This window comes from Chiloscyllium plagiosum, chromosome 27 (assembly GCF_004010195.1).
Source record: "Chiloscyllium plagiosum isolate BGI_BamShark_2017 chromosome 27, ASM401019v2, whole genome shotgun sequence".
Taxonomy (NCBI): domain Eukaryota; kingdom Metazoa; phylum Chordata; class Chondrichthyes; order Orectolobiformes; family Hemiscylliidae; genus Chiloscyllium; species Chiloscyllium plagiosum.
In genome coordinates this window covers 614,319-632,172 of record NC_057736.1, presented here as the reverse complement: position 1 = coordinate 632,172, position 17,854 = coordinate 614,319, and the positions used below count along the sequence as shown (strand labels likewise).

Below are 17,854 nucleotides of genomic sequence, written 5' to 3'. Positions count from 1 at the left end.
CCTCTAGCAATGAAAGCCAATATTCTGTTGGCCTTCCTGATTACCTGTTACACCTGCAGATCCATTTTTAGCAATTCATGTGTGAACACTCCGAAGTCCCTCTGCACAATAGCATGCTGCAATCCTTCACCATTTAAATAATACTCTGACCTGCTATTTTTACTTCCAAAGTGGATAACCTCCCATTTACCAACATTGTGCTCCATCTGCCAGACCCTTGCCCACTCACTTCACCTATCTAAATCTCTCTGCAAACCCTCCACATCCCCTGCACAGTTTGCCTTTCCACTCAGTTTAGTGTCATCAGCAAACTTGGATATGCTACACTCGGTCTCCTCCTCCAAATCATTGATATATATCATGAACATTGCAGGCCCAACACTGACCCATGTGGCACCCCACTCACCACTGATCTCCAACCCGAGAAACACCCATTTATTCCAACTCTCTGCTTTCTATTGGTTAGCCAGTCCTCTATCCATGCTAGTATAATCCCCACAACTCCAATGCATTCTTATCTTAGGGATGAGACTTTTATGCGGTACCTTATCGAACACCTTCTGGAAATCCAAGTATACAACATCCACCTGTTCCCCTCCATCCACCGCGCTTGTTACATCCTCAAAGAACTCCGGTAAGTTTGTCAAACACAATCTTCCCTTCCTGAATCCATGCTGTGTCTGTCTGATGGAACGCTTTCCATCCAGGTGTCTCACCATTTCTTCTTCAACGATAGCCTCCAGCATTTACTCAATTAGAGATGTTAACCTAACTGGCCTATAGTTACCTGCCTTTTGCCTACACCCTTTTTTAAACAGCGGTGTGACATTCGCTGCCTTCCAGTTTGCTGGGACCTGCCAGTGAATTTTGGTAAATTACCACAAACACATCTACTATAACTTCTGTCATTTCTTTCAGCACCCTGGGACCAGGGGACGTCTCTACCTTTAGACCATCAAGTTTGTTCACCACCATCCCTTTAGTGATAACAATTGAATTGAGGTCCTCACCTCCCATCGTATTCCTAACATCCTTCTTTGGCATGTTAGGCACATCTTCCACTGTGAAGACTGACACAAAGTAGTTATTCAAGTCCTCGGCTGTTTCAGCATTACCCAATATTAACTCCCCTTTCTCCTCCTGCAAGGGACCTACGTCCACTTTAGCCGACCTTTTCCGTTTAATATATTTATAAAAACTTTTCCTACCTGTTTTTATATTCTGTGCTGGTTTACATTCATAATCTCTCTTTCCTTTCTTTATTGCCTGCTTGCTGGTTCTTTGTTGCTTTTTACGGTTTTCCCAATCCTCCAGTTTCCCACTACACTTGGCTACTCTATAAGCCTAAGCTTTTAATTGGATGCCTTCCTTTATTTCCCTGGTTATCCAGGGTTGGCTCTTCCTCCCCTTGCTAGCCTCGTTTTTGACCAGAATATACTTTCCTTGAGCCCTGCGAAAAATCCCTTTGAAAGTCCTCTGCTGTTTCTCAACTGTTCCACCGTATAACTTGTGTTCTCAGTTTAATTTAGCCAATTCCTTCCTCATCTCATTGAATGAGAGGTGATGTTTTTTAGGAATCAACGGTGGAGGTGTTGGAGATACAGGAAGGATGTTTGTCCCTGGCTGAGGTACTGAGCTGTGGGGGGCAGTTGTGGTGGTGTGTTTAGAACTGGAGGCAATTGCCTAAGAATGTAGGGCAGGTCATTTAGGACTGAGATGAGGAGAATCTCTTTGTTCAAAGGGTAGTGAATGTTTGGCCAACTCTGCTCCACAGACTGTGGAAGCTCAGTCCTTGAAGATGTTCAAGACTCAGTTTGATAAATTTCTACTTATGAAAACACAGGGATAGTGCAGGAAAATAGTACTGAAATGGGATATCAGCCTTGATCTATTGAATGGCAAAGCGGGCTCAGACCCCTGCTCTGATTTCCCATGTCCTTAAACCTCGAAGTGCCTGATTAGGTGAAGGATCAGTATTGATCAATATTTCTGTGTACACGTGAATTGCATTCCTCCTCCAACAGACCACTTGTGTGTTTGGAAAATGGCAGAAAATGTAAGTTTCTTTTTAAGAATTCCCTGCTGCTATTCTCTTTAAAAATATTTTTGAGATAAATATCCAACTATTTATAATGTCCATGCTTACTTGCGTGAATTTCTGAATTCAAACCAGCATAACATTGATTGAATTGTGTCTGTTTCATGGATGCCCCTTTGTGAAAGAACATAAAAATGTGGAGCTGTAATTGAACAAAGAGCATAGCCTGAATTTTCAAAGCCTCCAGGATGACCAAGCCCAAAGGTAAAGCTCCAAGGTCCCGTCTAATTGCTGGTTTTACTTTACTGTTCTTTCAGGCAGACTGGATTAAGTTACCAGTGTAGTCATGGCACATCGCCAAGAATTGAGAGTACTTATTACTGTCGACATATGGTTTCTGTTTAAAGGTTACCCTGTAACAATAACCTGCAGATTTCTCTATGTGGGCAATAATTGAGTGCAGAAGGAGACAAGCAGCTCAGTGGAAAGGACATTTCAAGCAGCAAAACCCATACCTTTTTATTAACCCTCCCACTGGTCAATGTTTTAAAGGGATTTTTCAAAATGGAACACCAGTGATGTGTCAATAATATTTTAATAGTATTAAGGATAAAGAGATGAAAGACATTGTTTAATAAAGTACTTAGAGCATATACTATAGAAAAAGCACCTAGAGCCTTTATAGCATCCCTATCTCAAAGCCAGAAGGCCAGTTTTCAAATTCCATCTGCTTCAGACGTGTGTCATAACATCCCTAGGCAGGTTGATTTAAAATATCTCAAAGCGCTTATAAGGTCTCATATGGTGAGTTATAGTGTCCATCCTTCTGAGCCAGGACACCTGGGTTCAAGATCTCATTATATCTCAACAGGTTGAGTTGAAGATATCTTGAGCCTTTGTGATTCAGTGGTAGTGTTTGAGTCAGAAGGCTTTGACTCGAGTTCAGACCTGCTCCAGTGGTACATTGGAACAGGTCGATACAAAAAGCTTCGAGCACTTAGAAAGAGAGACTCCAGTGTCCATAGGAAGTTTTCAGTGACTGTTGCTCCCATAATGGCTGGAGTGCACTGTCACTCCAGAAAACCAAATTTGTCATTTGAAGGTTTTTTTGAGATGTTACCTGGAGGTACAGGGGCTCGCTCACGTGATTTGGCTGCATTTGTTTTGTGAGTTTTCTAAAACGATCTGAAGAAAGAGTCTACTATCTCTGGTATTCTTGAAGCTTAATGTGACTGGTGTAACCTGGAGAGACTGCAATGTGTCACCAGCCCCACGACCAAACTTTAATTTAAATTGTTGAGAGTGTGATGCTGAAAAAGCACAGCAGGTCAGGCAGTATCTGAGGAGCAGGAGAATCGATGTTTTGAGCGTAAGCCCGTCACCAGGAATGAGGCTTGTGGGCCAAGGGGGTGGAGAGGTAAATGGGAGGGAGATGAGGCTGTGGGGAAGGTAGCTGGGAATGCTATAGGTCGATGAAGCTGAGGGAGAGGGTGCTAGGTCAGACAAGGGGTTGGAGCAGATAGATTAGAAAGGTGATGGACAGGTCAGGAGGGTGGTGCCGAGTTGGAGGCCTGGGACTGGGATAAGTTAGGGGGAGGGGAAATGAGGAAATTGGTGAAATCCACATTGATCCTGTGTGGTTGTAGGGTCCCGAGGCGGAATGGTATGTTTCCATATGAAATTTTCTTTGATACAAGTGACCCTTTAAGGGACTGTCACTTGTGATTATGTGATTTGTATCCTCTTTGACAAATTAAAGTGAAAATTACTTCCTGGCATCATTTCTGTCTTTAATTCATGTTGATTTGGATTTTTACAAACATTATAAAGATTCAGCGCTGGGGCAATGGGTTTGTCAGTCGGATCGAGGTGTATTTGATGATGCTTGCTGTAATTAAATCCATTATCAAGAAAAGTGTTAATGTCCAGTCTGATTCTTCACCAGTTGGTTTGGGACTGGAGAAATATAACGACTATCCATCAGTCAGGAGGGGCTGTAGAATGTTTCAACCATTGTTCTCATGAGGAAGGGTTTGCGAGATCCCTGGAAACGTATTAGATTCTGAACCAATGATCCACTTCTTGAAAAAGCTTTGGTATCTGTAATAAATAATCAGAGATCTGGATCAAATACAGGGATAAGGAAACTTATAGAGGTCCCCTTCCTTTTTACTGAGAAAGTGCAGCATTCTGTCCAATAAAAAAAATACCCAGGAAAGTCTGGGAGCCTGACATCTGGGATTCCTAGTCTAACTTCTGAACTTAAAGCTGGAATGCAGATCTCAAGATGAGTCCAGAACTGGAGGGCAGAGATTTCGGGTGAGAGGGGAAAGATATAAAAGCAATTTAAGGGGCAACGTTTTCACACAGAGGGTGGTACGTGTATGGAATGAGCTGCCAGAGGAAGTGATGGAGGCTGGTACAATTGCAACATTTAAAAGGCATCTGGAAGGGTATATGAATAGGAAGGGTTTGGAGGGATATGGGCCGGGTGCTGGCAAATGGGACTAGATTGGGTTGGGATATCTGGTCGGCATGGACGAGTTGGACCAAAGTTTCTGTGCTGTATATCTCTATGACTCTATATCAGGGTCTCTACCAAATGCAACATGGTAATTTCAGACAGTTATCACACTGAGGGTGAGGACATTTTTTCTGACATCAATATATTTTTGTTTTTTATGACTTTATACACATGACCTCCAGCTACATCTCCTAACTCAATTTAAAGTCATATTATGAGTTTATCCCATTCAAACATTTTTAGCATTTGAAATTTTAGCATTCCATTTCCTTAATGAGACCTTCTTTCACTGATCTCTCTTTGACTGAGAGATGGAGTTTTTTAAAAAATCCTTGCTCACCCCTTTTGAATCACTTCTGTAAATTTGTCCGAAGGATTGGAGAGATGTTGACCAGGCTTGTTCATCTTTAATTGCCCTGGAGCAGATGGTAGGCTGGTGCCTTGAACCGCTGCAGTGCATTCTGGTACAGATACACCCACAATGCTGCTGGTGTGGGAGCTCCAGGATTTTGAACCAATGACAATGAAGGAAGAGCCAATTATAGATGATGGTGTGACTTAGAGGGAAAGTGCTCCAGGTAGTGCTCTCAGGTATCTGCTGCCTTTGTCCTCCAAGGTGGTGGACATCATGGGTTTAGAAGGTGCTTTCAAAGGAGCCTTGACAAGCCATTCCTCCCTGCACCTTCTCCACCATTAGAACTTTGCTTTCTTTGAATAGCACCCAGAACAATGATACAGTGCCTCATGATTGAACAGGTAAATGTATCAGTCCATCTCAATGTATTCTTATTATTTTCAGCAATACATCTGACTGGTTTCAAGAAGCAAGGTTTCACAATACAGGTTGTCACCTCAAAGTTGAATATTTGACTGAGTTCATGAGTATTCTAACCTGGAGACCTGTACACTGGCCTAGTGGTATTATCACTATATTGTTAATCTAGAGACCAAGGTAACATCCTGGGTTCAAATCCTACCATGGTGGGTGGTGGAATTTGAGTTCCATAAACATCTGGAAAAAGATTCTAATGATGACCATGAATCAATTTTCAGAAAAATCCATCTTATTCCCGAATGTTGTTTATGGAATGAAGCTGCCATCCTTACCTGATCTGGCCTACATGTGACTCCAGGACCAGGGCAATGGAGTTGACCCTTAACTGGCCTCTGGGCAATAAGTGCTGACCAACCCAGCAATGTGATCATCCTATGAATGAATTATGCAAAACTTTAAGGATTGGTTGGAAATTCTCCAACTTTTGTTAAGTGCAAGTGTTTTGGAATTATCAGCTGATTACATCCCAAAGATGTTCTTGCTAGAATGTCACCCTGTTTTTAAAAATAACATGCTCAGCCTGATATGACAATGAAATACCAACTTCAGTGCCAAGGTGTGCACCAGTAATTTCTACCGATTCTCCCAATCTCCTAAAATTTCCTCACAAAAGCTGCCAGTAGCCTTTCTCTACCCAGGCATTAATGTTCCTCAGAGGTTATAGCAGTGACAAAAAACCTGAAAGTAAACTCATACAGTCAATACCATTTATTTACAATAAGATAATCGAACTACTAAAAGAATGAGTTTAGATTTTGAAAAGAATAAATGGTCAGATAATTCAAATGAACAAGCTTGAATGTCATTAATTATTCAGACTGTCATATGAGCATTTATTTTGAGCATTACACCCCTCTCTTTCCCTCTCGTACCATTGTAAGCCTTCTGGCCAGCCAATGGTACCTGGGATCTTCTATGGATCATATTATCTGCTCATTAAACTGAGAATGAATTCTTCAGAATATTCCTGAGGATGTGTGATTGCAAGTCCCTTGCTATAGTCTGGAAATCCACTGTTGACTGATCCAGTCTGAATTCTGTGGCAGCTTAGATCCAAGAACCTTCAGCTTTGAAACTTCTGTTCACTTATTACGAAGTTCTGCTACATTGTAAAGATGCCTGTTCCCACCTTATCGACAAACTATTAGAGAATGTTTCATCAGGACATTCTTTCTCTAATGCATCACACGTTATCTTCAAGGTCTTCAGTGTTATTCAGTGCTTAAATGGGAGGAAGAACAGATTCATTGTAACTGATGAAAGCACAAGACTAGCCTGGAAAGTGTTCTTGTAAATTTATTACCAAGATCTTTTGGTACCTGAAGATTATTTTATAAGTGCACATGGAAATCACGGAGTAAAACTAATTGATGAGATTTTTATCCTTCACTGACAATTTGTTTATGATCAGATTGTTACTGATTTTCTGGTAAAGTTTTATTCTTATTCCCTGAAGAGCTAAAAACAAGCTTACAATTTAGACAATGCTTACATCTCACAACGACGTTGTTTCATTTAATACCTCTCCAGCCAGTCCCAGCAGGGTAAAAGTGTAGATTGATTCCACTAACTGATTCAGTATACAGCCACACGTATCAAGCTCCAACATTCAAAGTGTAGGCTATGCTGCTTGTTCACCTCAATCAGGACAGTCTGACTGAGCCTGGAGAGCCATCGACTCAGTGAAAGGTACTCTTTATTCTTTCCAAAACCTGTTGGTCTTCCAGTGTAAAGAGTTAACCCTGACTGAGTGTTGCAGACAGCACATCCCAGGTTCCAGGACTATGTGCTGAGGGACGCACTGAAGCTTGGGGCAGCTGCCGCCAAGGCATAGTGGGAAAGACCACCATCTGAGGTCTCTTTCCCATAATTAAATGGGGGTCCATTCAGTACATGGTGCCTCATGTACAGGTTATCATAGAATCCCTATAGTCTGGAAACAGACCATTCAGCCCATCAAGTCCACACCAACATTTCAAAGAGCATCCCACCCAGACCCATGCCGCCTATCCTATCCCTGTCATCCTGGATTTTCCCATGGCCAATCCACCAAACCTGCACATCTTTGGACTGTGGGAGGAAACCAGAGCACCCAGAGGAAACCCACACAGACACGGGGAGAATGTGCAAACTCCACACAGCCTGAGGGTGGAATCAAACCACACATCTCTGGAGCTGTGAGGCAGCAGTGCTAATCACTGAGCTACTGTGGTGCCCTATATACGTAAATATAGTCTTTTACCAAGAAGAAATGTCTTGGGTTTGTTTATTGGATAGAATCAAACTCCTATACTTTCACATGTTACTGTCCAGAACCGGACTGCATGAGGGAGTGTATATTCATATCAAGGTATTTTTGGGAATAAAGTATACTTTTGAAAATTAAGGAAAATTCAGGCAGTGGGTGGTGGAGAGTGGAGCATGTACGGTGGGTATTCAGTGGGGTCCCAGTTTGTGTGTGTTACCGGATTGAGGGGTGGGGGGGGGGGGGTAGGGGGCGTGGTGAAGTAGATATTAATGTTAGCCCTTTCTGGTGCTTGGTTCTGGAAGGTACACATAGGAGCTTTGATTGAGGATTAGATTAGATTACTTACAGTGTGGAGACCCTCAGGATGCAGCCAAGCGCTTGACTATGGTATTCACTGGACACCCACAGCAAGCGGGATCTCACTAACAGTTTTATTCTGCTTGTAGTTGACCATCTAGTCAAATGTGACAAAAGAGAGAAGACAAGAATTAGGAGCAGCAGCTCATTCCATATGTGTCCCACCCTCCGTGTAAAATAGTTGCCCCTCAGGTTCCCATTTGTTCTTTTCCCTCTAACCTTAAACTAATGCCCTCTAGTCCTCGATTCCCCACCCTGGGAAAAAGACTGAGTGCATTCACCCTACCCGTGCCCCTCATGCTTTTATACACCTCGATAAGATCCCTCCCCCCAGTCTCCTATGCTGTAAAGAAAAAAGTCCTAGCTTGTCCAACCTCACCCTATAACTCAGACCGTTGAGTCCTGGCAACATCTTTGTAAATTCCTTTGGCATTCTTTCCAGTTTACTAATATCCTTCCCATAGTATGGTGACCGAAACTGAACACAATACTCCAAGTGTGGCCTCACCAAGGTCCTGTATAACTGCAGCATAACTTCTCAGCTTGTATACTCAGTGCCTTGACTGATAAAGGCCAGGGTGTCAAAAGCCTTGCCCTGTCTACCAGGGATTCTACTTTCAGAGAACTGCTCAAGTTCCCACTGTTCCACTAGGCGTTTGGTATGCTTTCCTTTATTGGTCAGAGTATTGAGTACAGGAGTTGGGAGGTCATGTTGCGACTGTACAGGACATTGGTTAGGCCACTGTTGGAATATTGTGTGCAATTCTGGTCTCCCTCCTATCGGAAAGATGTTGTGAAACTTGAAAGGATTCAGAAAAGATTTACAAGGATGTTGCCAGGTTGGAGGATCTGAGCTACAGGGAGAGGCTGAACAGGTTGGGGCTGTTTTCCCTGGAGCGTCGGAGGCTGAGGGGTGACCTTATAGAGGTTTACAAAATTATGAGGGGCATGGATAGGATAAATAAGACAAAGTCCTTTTCCCAGGGGTCGGGGAGTTCAGAACTAGAGGGCATAGGTTTAGGGTGAGAGGGGAAAGATATAAAAGAGACCTAAAGGGCAACTTTTTAAAACAGAGGGTGGTATGTGTATGGAATGAGCTGCCAGAGGATGTGGTGGAGGCTGGTACAATTGCAACATTTAAGAGGCATTTGGATGGGTATATGAATAGGAAGGGTTTGGAGGGATATGGGCTGGGTGCTAGCAGGTGGGACTAGATTGGGTTGGGATATCTGGTCGGCATGGACAGGTTGGACCGAAGGGTCTGTTTCCAAGCTGTACATCTCTATGACTTTATGACTCTACTGTTCCTTAAATCCTACCATTCACAATGAGATTCCTACCTTGATCTGACTTTCCAAAATGCAAGACCTCATACTTATCTATATTAAACTCCATTTGCTATTTCTCAGCCCAGAAAGGTCAGGAAGAGGAGGAAGAAACATTATTTGAATTGCTTCCTGTATTTTGCATGTGACTTTAACTCCAACTATAAACGTTACATTGATCTTTGAGTACAGTGATCAATTAATGTATAAACGCAATGATCATATCAGAAACCTCCCACAGGGCTGGGCGCAAGGCCTCTTTAAAAACACATTAACTGCAAAGACTGTCAATTTTAATCACTGTTAAGTATAAATATTATTCAGACATTGAAAAAAACCTTTTAGTTACATAAGTCATCTGAATATTTTAAGCATTTGAGCAGACTCGTTTTTTCTACAGTTCTGACTCTCCTTTTCTCAGTTGAATGCTGAAGGTATACACTTTGCAATCCATCTAACATCCAACTATATACCGAGGAACGTGCATCTGTTCATTTAAATACCAACTTGTGGCATTCCACATCCGCAATGAGTAAAAATACCAGTGATTTAAACTTGGTCTTTCAGTGCCATAGACAGACGTGGTCTCTGGCGTTTGTGGCTGACCCTGGCATGACCAATGACCCAGTGACATCAGGTGGGATGGACCGTCAGGTAAATGCTTTAAGAGAAAATCCTTGTTCTTCCCACTTCTTCATTTACTTTGTCTGACTGATAGAAATTCAGAATTTCCTGTAGCAAAGACCTCAAAACAGTAGCATATAGTGAATACACGTGGCTTTATTGGTGAGATAGAGGCATGAGCAGCTCCATACACCGCAGCTCCATACACCGCAGCTCCATACACCGCAGCTCCATACACCGCAGCAACTAATACTGATCTCATTCGATAAACCTGGCAGTGTACTTGCATGGCAATGTTGTAACAAGTGTTTCTTTTTTAATTTTCAGTATTTTTGATTGTAAGCTAAGTGTAAAAGGACTATTTATACAAAAAGACTGTTGAAGGAATGTCTGTGCTTTTGTTGAAAACATTTATAGTAAATTTTGTTGACACTGTATCCTAGCATCTTCAGGCAGTGGGACAGCTTACTGCAGGCAGACTGCTGCCAAGGGGCTGTGCACAATGTGAGATTTAGGCAGCACTAGATTGATCTGGGGGGGTGTAGTGACAAGTTGGGGATGAAAAAGGCCTACTGCCTGCCAATAACTGTGATTGGCTCCTGGGGAGCTGAACAGCTTGTGGGTTTGAACGATATAGTCTGATGTCTTTGGACGTCCAGTAGGACACACGGTGTTCTTTTTCTCTGCTGTGAAAAATGTCTAAAGCTCGGCAAAAGGTAATTCCATTTCCCTCAACAATTGCTGAAAGCTGTGACTTTTAATCAATAAGTCAGAGATCTTTTTTAAATTTGTGAACAAGTCTCTTTGCGCCTCTTGAAAGGAAGTGGAAGAACAGCTGGATAAGAGAGGTCAACAAGCAGCAAGTCCTGACAAACAGATGAATAACTTCAGCCAACACTGAATTGGGACCATTCAACTGCCCTTCTAGTTTATCCTTCACCCATAACACACGTGTGTGAGTGTGAGTGTGTGTGTGTGTGTGAGTGTGTGTGAGTGTGTGTGTGTGAGTGTGTGTGTGTGAGTGTGTGTGTGTGTGAGAGTGTGTGTGTGTGTGTGAGTGTGTGTGTGTGTGTGTGTGTGTGAGTGTGTGTGTGTATACATGTTGAAGGGACTGACAATTTTAAGTAGAGATTGACAATTTTATGTCAACAGCTCATAGTTGTTTACCTGTACAATAAAGAGTTTCTATCAAATTGTGAAGTGCAGAAACTGGGTTCAAGCTTTCTGTTAACCTGAGCCAGAAAGAAGAGGTAAATTAGGGAATTTTAAGTACATTTATAAAATCTTTAACTTTCGTGATGACTCTGGGAATAGTGGGGCTTGATTACGAGTGCACTACGCCAGCAAGGTCTGAGAACATATTTAAATTGTTTTAAATGTTGCCACCATAAAATCCAATCAAACATCCTCCAGTAACTTGGTTTCTTCAAAAATGATTCAGACTATCGTTGTAACCTGTCAATATTGCACCTAGTTAAATAATGGAAATTTGTATTTAGACATAGGACCAGAAGGGAGGGGGGAGCTTTCTGTTTGGTAACGGCTGTAAAATTATCCAGCTGGATAGGAAATGTTTACCTAAAAACAGCAGAGAACATCTTCTTCCTCTGTGTTCTACACCACATCAGATCCATTTGATGAGTGTATTCACTTCAGTCTAAATATGATGCACATTCACATGTCTTCACCACTTGTACAGCAAAAATATAATCTTTAAAAACCACAATGAGAAGATTCTGATCAATTTAGAAAAGTTACATAATACAGTGCACTGAAGTATCATGTACAGGGTGAATTATTTGCTGTTTTCCTTCTATCATTAATATTTTTATCTGTTATTCAATGACATTTAGAAACAGCTCCAAATTACAAAAGAATAGTGGAATAATTGGCTCGGTTACAGGTAAATTACATTAGGAGTTCTGTTCCAAAGCATTTGCCAGAAGTTGCACAGCTGTTGTTTGAGCATGTTGTTGGCTATTATATTTCATTGCAGATTTTTTTTCTTGCAGGATCTAGGGAGATCACATCACCTGCTTTTTCCCAATACAATGCCACGCAGAGCAACTCACACCTGGTGCAGGCAGTTTCCATCCTATATCTGACACCCATTAACATCCAATATCAAAGCTGGGTCACGGTTCCCCAAACAGGGCACCTTTCCACAATGTGTACAAATACACACTCCCAATGTCCATAAAATATAACCAACATTTCAATCATACCCAACTCTATCAACAGAGAGGGCCCCTGATTCAGGAGCTTCTGAACCAATCACATGCTGTATCTCACTTTGTTTCTTTTTTCATCTTCTTTCCTTCTTTAAGGAATAGGATCCTGTTTCTGACTGTTGGTGCTGTCTGTCCTGGAAATGTTGCCCTTGTGAGAAAGTGACCCCCTGTATCCCACGGAGCATTTTATTCTGAGATGGAGCTGTGCCCTCAGCCCTCTGTGAGGATCCAGTCACTGAGGTTCTGTCAGCCATTGTTCCTCATCATATGATTGGACAATACCTCCGGTCAGGATTCCTGTGGTAAACCTTTAGCACTGATGCAAAAAAGCAAAACAAAATAAGCTCAGGAAGAACAGGGTGATATGAACCATTGCTTTGCAATTTGTGGTTCAGTCAGTTTTCTCTCATTTCTTCAGACAAAGCTGTGGGTTCAAGGCCCACATTTAATGTGAACACAGATCAAGGCTAGTCATCCAGCTCACTGAAGAAATACTGCATTGTCAGTTGCAGGTACCGTGTTTCAGATGAGATATTAAAATGAGTTTGCAATCTCAGGGGCACTGCTCTGCAGCAGAGCCAACTTAGTGAGTTCTCCTGGTCAATACTGTGCATTAAATAACATTGCCAAAAAGAGAAGCAGATTCCCTAATCATTATCACGTTGCTGTTTTTCAGAGCTTGTTGTTAGCAAATTGGCTGCAAATATCTTTGAGACATGCGATGGTTGGGACAGGCATTATGTAAATGCAACACTTTCTGTTTTGTCTGTGACCATTTTCAGTGAGCAAGATTTTAAATGCCTTTTCCTTTTTTGGGAATCTCTTCCAGTCAGGGCTAAGCTAGTAGAAGGCCGTGTGAGGAAGTAAAGTATCTCACAATCCCCAACACCAACATTACATTGGGATAATGGCTAGCCAATTGTCTTTTGGTGTCAAAGATGGATTTAAGATCAGCGAATAACTGCTCACTAAATCTTTGCAGTTACTAATTCAGTTTCGTTCGTGTTCAGAGATGGTAATGACCGGCGGTGCCTCTGTGTCCTGTCCCAGGACGTTCATCTTCTTCAGGCTATAGTCAGCCCAGAATCCTTGTACGTGTGAGAGAGGCAGTCCATCAGTGTCTGGAGTTCCTGCTGGGTGTGTGTTATAACTGCAGCATCATCGGTAAACAGCATGTCCCTGATGAGTGCCGCATGGACTTTTGCCTTGCCTCTGAGGCAAGCCAAGTTGATCTAGTGGGTAGGTAAATCCCCTCCATTGTGGCGCTAAAGGCGTGTTTCAGGAGAACGGCAAAAAAAAAAATCCCAAAGAGTCTATAAATGATTTGGATGACAAGTTTGCAGATGACACCAAAATTGCAGGTGGAGTGGATAGCAAAGAGGGTTACCTCAGATTACAACAGGATCTTGACCAGATGGGCCAATGGGCTGAGAAGTGGGCGTTTGGTATGCTTTCCTTTATTGGTCAGAGTATTGAGTACAGGAGTTGGGAGGTCATGTTGTGGCTGTACAGGGCATGGGTTAGGCCACTGTTGGAATATTGCGTGCAATTCTGGTCTCCTTCCTATTGGAAGGTGGTTGTGAAACTTGAAAGGGTTCAGAAAAGATTTACAAGGATGTTGCCAGGGCTGGAGGATTTTAACTATAGGGAGAGGTTGAATAGGCCAGGGGCTGTTTTCCCTGGAGCGTCAGAGGTGGAGGAGTGACCTTTATAGATGTTTATAAAATCATGATGGGCACGGATAGGATAAATAGGCAAAATCTTTTCCCTGGGGTCGGGGAGTTCAGACCTAGAGGGCATGATTTAGGGTGAGAGGGGAAAGATATAAAAGAGATCTAAGGGGCAACTTTTTCACACAGAGGGTAGTACAGGTATGAAATGAGCTGCCAGAGGAAGTGGTGGAGGCTGGTCCAATTGCAACATTTAAAAGGCATCTGGATGGGTATATGAATAGGAAGGGTTTGGAGGGATATGGGCCGGGTGCTGGCAGGTGGGACTAGATTGGGTTGGGATATCTGGTTGGCATGGATGGGTTGGACTGAAGGGTCTGTTTCCGTGCTGTACATCTCTATGACTCTATGAGTGTGGGAGCAAGGATGCCACTGCGGATGTTGAAGGGCTCAGAAGAGCTGCTGTTGAACTGCACTGTCTCCTTCATGTTACTGTGGAAGGATTCGATTATGCTCAGCAGTTTCAGAGGGCAGCTGATCATCAGGAGAAACTTTGAAAAGGCCATTTCTGCTGACCAGGTCGAATGCCTTGGTGAGGTCGATGAAGGCAACATACAGGAGCATTTTCTGTTCTCTACCCTTCTCCTGCAGTTGGTGAAGGTCTATTGTTGACCTTTTAACTCGGAAGCCGCACTGAATGTCATCCATCAGTTTATGTACCCTGGCTCCACCATCACTGACAACCTCTCCTTGGGCACACAGATTGACAAGAGGATTGAGAAAGCAGCCTCAACTCCTGCTCACCTCATGACTCAAGTATGGACAAATCCCAAGCTGACAGTGAAGACTAAAATGTCAGTCTACAATGCCTGCATCATAAGCACACTGCTGTATGGCAGTGAAACGTGGACTCCATTTGCCAGACAGGAGAGAAAACTGAACATCTTCCACTTGAGTATCCGCGTATCCTGGTAAGATAGAGTGTGCAATGCAGCGGTCCTATCTCGCGCTGGCCTTCCCAGCATGTACACCCTGCTCAGGCAGCAGAGACTGTGCTGGCTGGGCCACGTCCACCACATGGAGGATGGCTGCGTCCCAAAGGATATCCTCTAGGGAGAACTCATATCCAGAAAGAGACCCACTGGGCGTCCCCAGCAGTGCTACAAGGATGTCTGCATACAGGACATGAAGGCGCTTGACTCCATTGTTATGGAGTCCTGGGAAAGGCTTGTAGCTGACCGCATGAGTTGGAGAAGCACCCTGAACCAATATCCCAAAACAGGGGAAAAGAAGCTGAAGAGCACTACAGCAGACAAGTGGGCACGCAGGGAGGAGGGCAGCAGCTCGAGCAGATCAATGACAACACACAGATGTGACCTCTGCGACCGGGACTGTCACTCCAGCATCGGGCTCTTCAGTCACAAGTGACATTGCTTCAGGGAAACAGAAAGCCAGAACAACGAGGCCAACCATGACCGAAAGGGGCTCACAATTCAGGTTAAAAACTTGTCTCAAGAATTGTAACAAAATATTGAAAGATGGGACTGCCTTTGACTGCCCTAGGCAGTTATTCCATCAGAGATGTACAACAATGGTAGAAAAACATGAGAGTCTAATTATTAAACCATACTTAACAAAGGATGGTTTGATCTAATTGCAAAAATCTATTTAGATTATGCAAAGACATTTAGAAAAATGTAATCTCTGATATAAGGAAAATAACATTAATCCACCAATGTGCAACAATGGGCTCAAATCAAGGCTCCCAGCTTCTGAGTTGTTTTTGACAGGAAGGGAGGAGCAGGAGGATGCCATTCAGCCCATTCAGCCTGCCCCACTTTTCTATACGGTCACAGCTGATCTGTTTGCAATCTCAGCTCCAGTTTCCTGTCAGCACCTGTTACCCTTAACCCCTTTGTCTATCGAACAGCCTTGATTAATTTAAAGACTCAGGCACTACTACCTTCGAGGGAAGAGAAATCCACACTCTGAGGACCTGCTGATGGAAAATATTTCTCCCTGACCATCTTAAAAGAGAGACCCCTTATTCTGAAAGGGAGTCCCCTAGTTTCAGTCTCCCCCACAGGAGGTAATTTATGCTGGATATCCACCATGTCCAGTCCCCTCAGGATCTTATGTTTCAATAAGATCACCTCTCATTCTTCCGAAGTCGAGAGGACATAGGACCTATCTGTCCAAGCTATCTTCATAAGATAAGCCCTGCATCCCAGGGATGAGGTGAATTATTTTGGTATCACTGAGGAGATCCCTGGGAAACAGGCTATGCTCCTGTCATCATTACATGAATGCCATGTCAGCCAGGCCCCTGCTGCAATGGAAACAGCTATTAATTATTTATCTAGCTGTTTTAGACACAGTTTGAGTATTGCATGAGAGGGTTGTCTTGTCTCAGTAATTTGGAATTCTTCCTGCTCCCTCTAACTTCAATGACTCTGGGGTTGTTCGATTGTTGAACTCTGTCTATTCTTAAGTGATGAATCTCTTGTTTATTCTGTATTCAAATCACAATGGCTGCATTGACTTACAGTTAAGGGAATGTCAGGAATCACATGCTACATCCAACAGACTGAGATTCACCCAGTCCATAATCACAGCAGAATTCATCTACTGGGGGAGAGAGAGAGAAAACGCAGTCCAAAGATGTGCACGTTAGGGTGGATTGGCCATGCTAAATTGCCCACAATGTTCAGGGATGTGTAGGTGAGATGCATTAGTCATGGGCAAATATAGGGTAGGGGGAATGGGTCTGGTGGATGACTCGTCAGAGGGTCGATATGGACTTGTTGGGCTGAAGGATGTGTTTCCATTCTATGAAGAATGAGTGAGTGTGTGTGAGAGAGAGAGAGTGTGAGAAAGAGAAAAGCAAGACCCCCAATCACAAACAAAACCAGAGACGTGTGGAGAAACTCAGCAAGTCTGGCAGCATCTGTGGAGAGAGAAATGTGTGTTGTGATGCCAACTACCACAAGCAGAAATGAGCTGGTACCAGCCTCTTCCCTCGTCTGGGTCTAAGGACAAATAGGATTTCCTGGAATAGAGGAGATCTCCAAGCCTGTCGAAATGTGGAGAGATCCTTATCTTTAATAAGGTATAATTAATTGTAATTAAATTATAAGATGTATTTGAAAGTTGGATACTGTTCCTAAGACATTTGGGAGATGTGTGGATATGTATCTTCAACTACAAGGTCCCAAGATGTTCTGAGTTTCCTCCCTAAACTGTTATGATGACATTAGCAGAGTCTGTGACGTACAATACATTCTCCCAACATTAATCCTTTCAAGCCATTATCCAATACAAGATATTTAACAAGCCCACCCTCTCTCAAACCCAGCAGCAGGATTTTAAAATCCAGCCCAAGAGTCTGACAAACACATTGTGGCCAGAATCTGGATTAGTGGTGCTGGAAGAGCACAGCAACAGGCAGCATCCGAGGAGCAGCAAAATCGACGTTTCGGGCAAAAGCCCTTCATCAGGAATAAAGGCAGAGAGCCTGAAGGGTGGAGGACGATTTTGCTGCTCCTTGGATGCTGCCTGAACTGCTGTGCTCTTCCAGCACCACTGATCCAGAATCTGGTTTCCAGCATCTACAGTCACTGTTTTTACCTCATTGTGGCCAGAATCTGGTGTGAGACTTAATCAGCCCGCATTCGATCAGTCCCAACTCAATCAGCCCCCACTCAATCAGCCCCCACTCGATCAGACTCACACTCACACACACACACTCACACATCCACACAAAATCACACACACTCACATACACTCACACACACACACAGTCACTCTCACACACACACTCAGTCACATTCACACACACACAGTCACACTCACACACAGACTCAGTAACATTCACACACACACTCAGTCACATTCACACACACACTCAGTCACAATCACACATAGTCACACGTACACTCAGTCACACACACACACTCACACTCACACATTCAGTCACACTCACACATTCAGTCTCACTCACAC

The 17,854-nt window shown here is 43.2% G+C and overlaps 1 long non-coding RNA gene across 6 annotated transcripts in view; it reads right to left on the bottom strand.

Moving 5' to 3' along the window:
- Window positions 1-3,454: 3,454 nt before the first annotated feature.
- The window catches only part of LOC122563400, a 41,917-nt gene continuing 27,517 nt past the window's right edge, over window positions 3,455-17,854 (bottom strand). For all 6 annotated transcript variants that reach the window (XR_006315579.1, XR_006315577.1, XR_006315578.1 and 3 more), the window contains 2 exons: window positions 7,992-8,099; window positions 3,455-4,138 (listed from right to left, as the gene is read on the bottom strand). This is a non-coding gene — a long non-coding RNA (uncharacterized LOC122563400). The remainder of the gene's footprint in view (window positions 4,139-7,991; window positions 8,100-17,854) is intronic.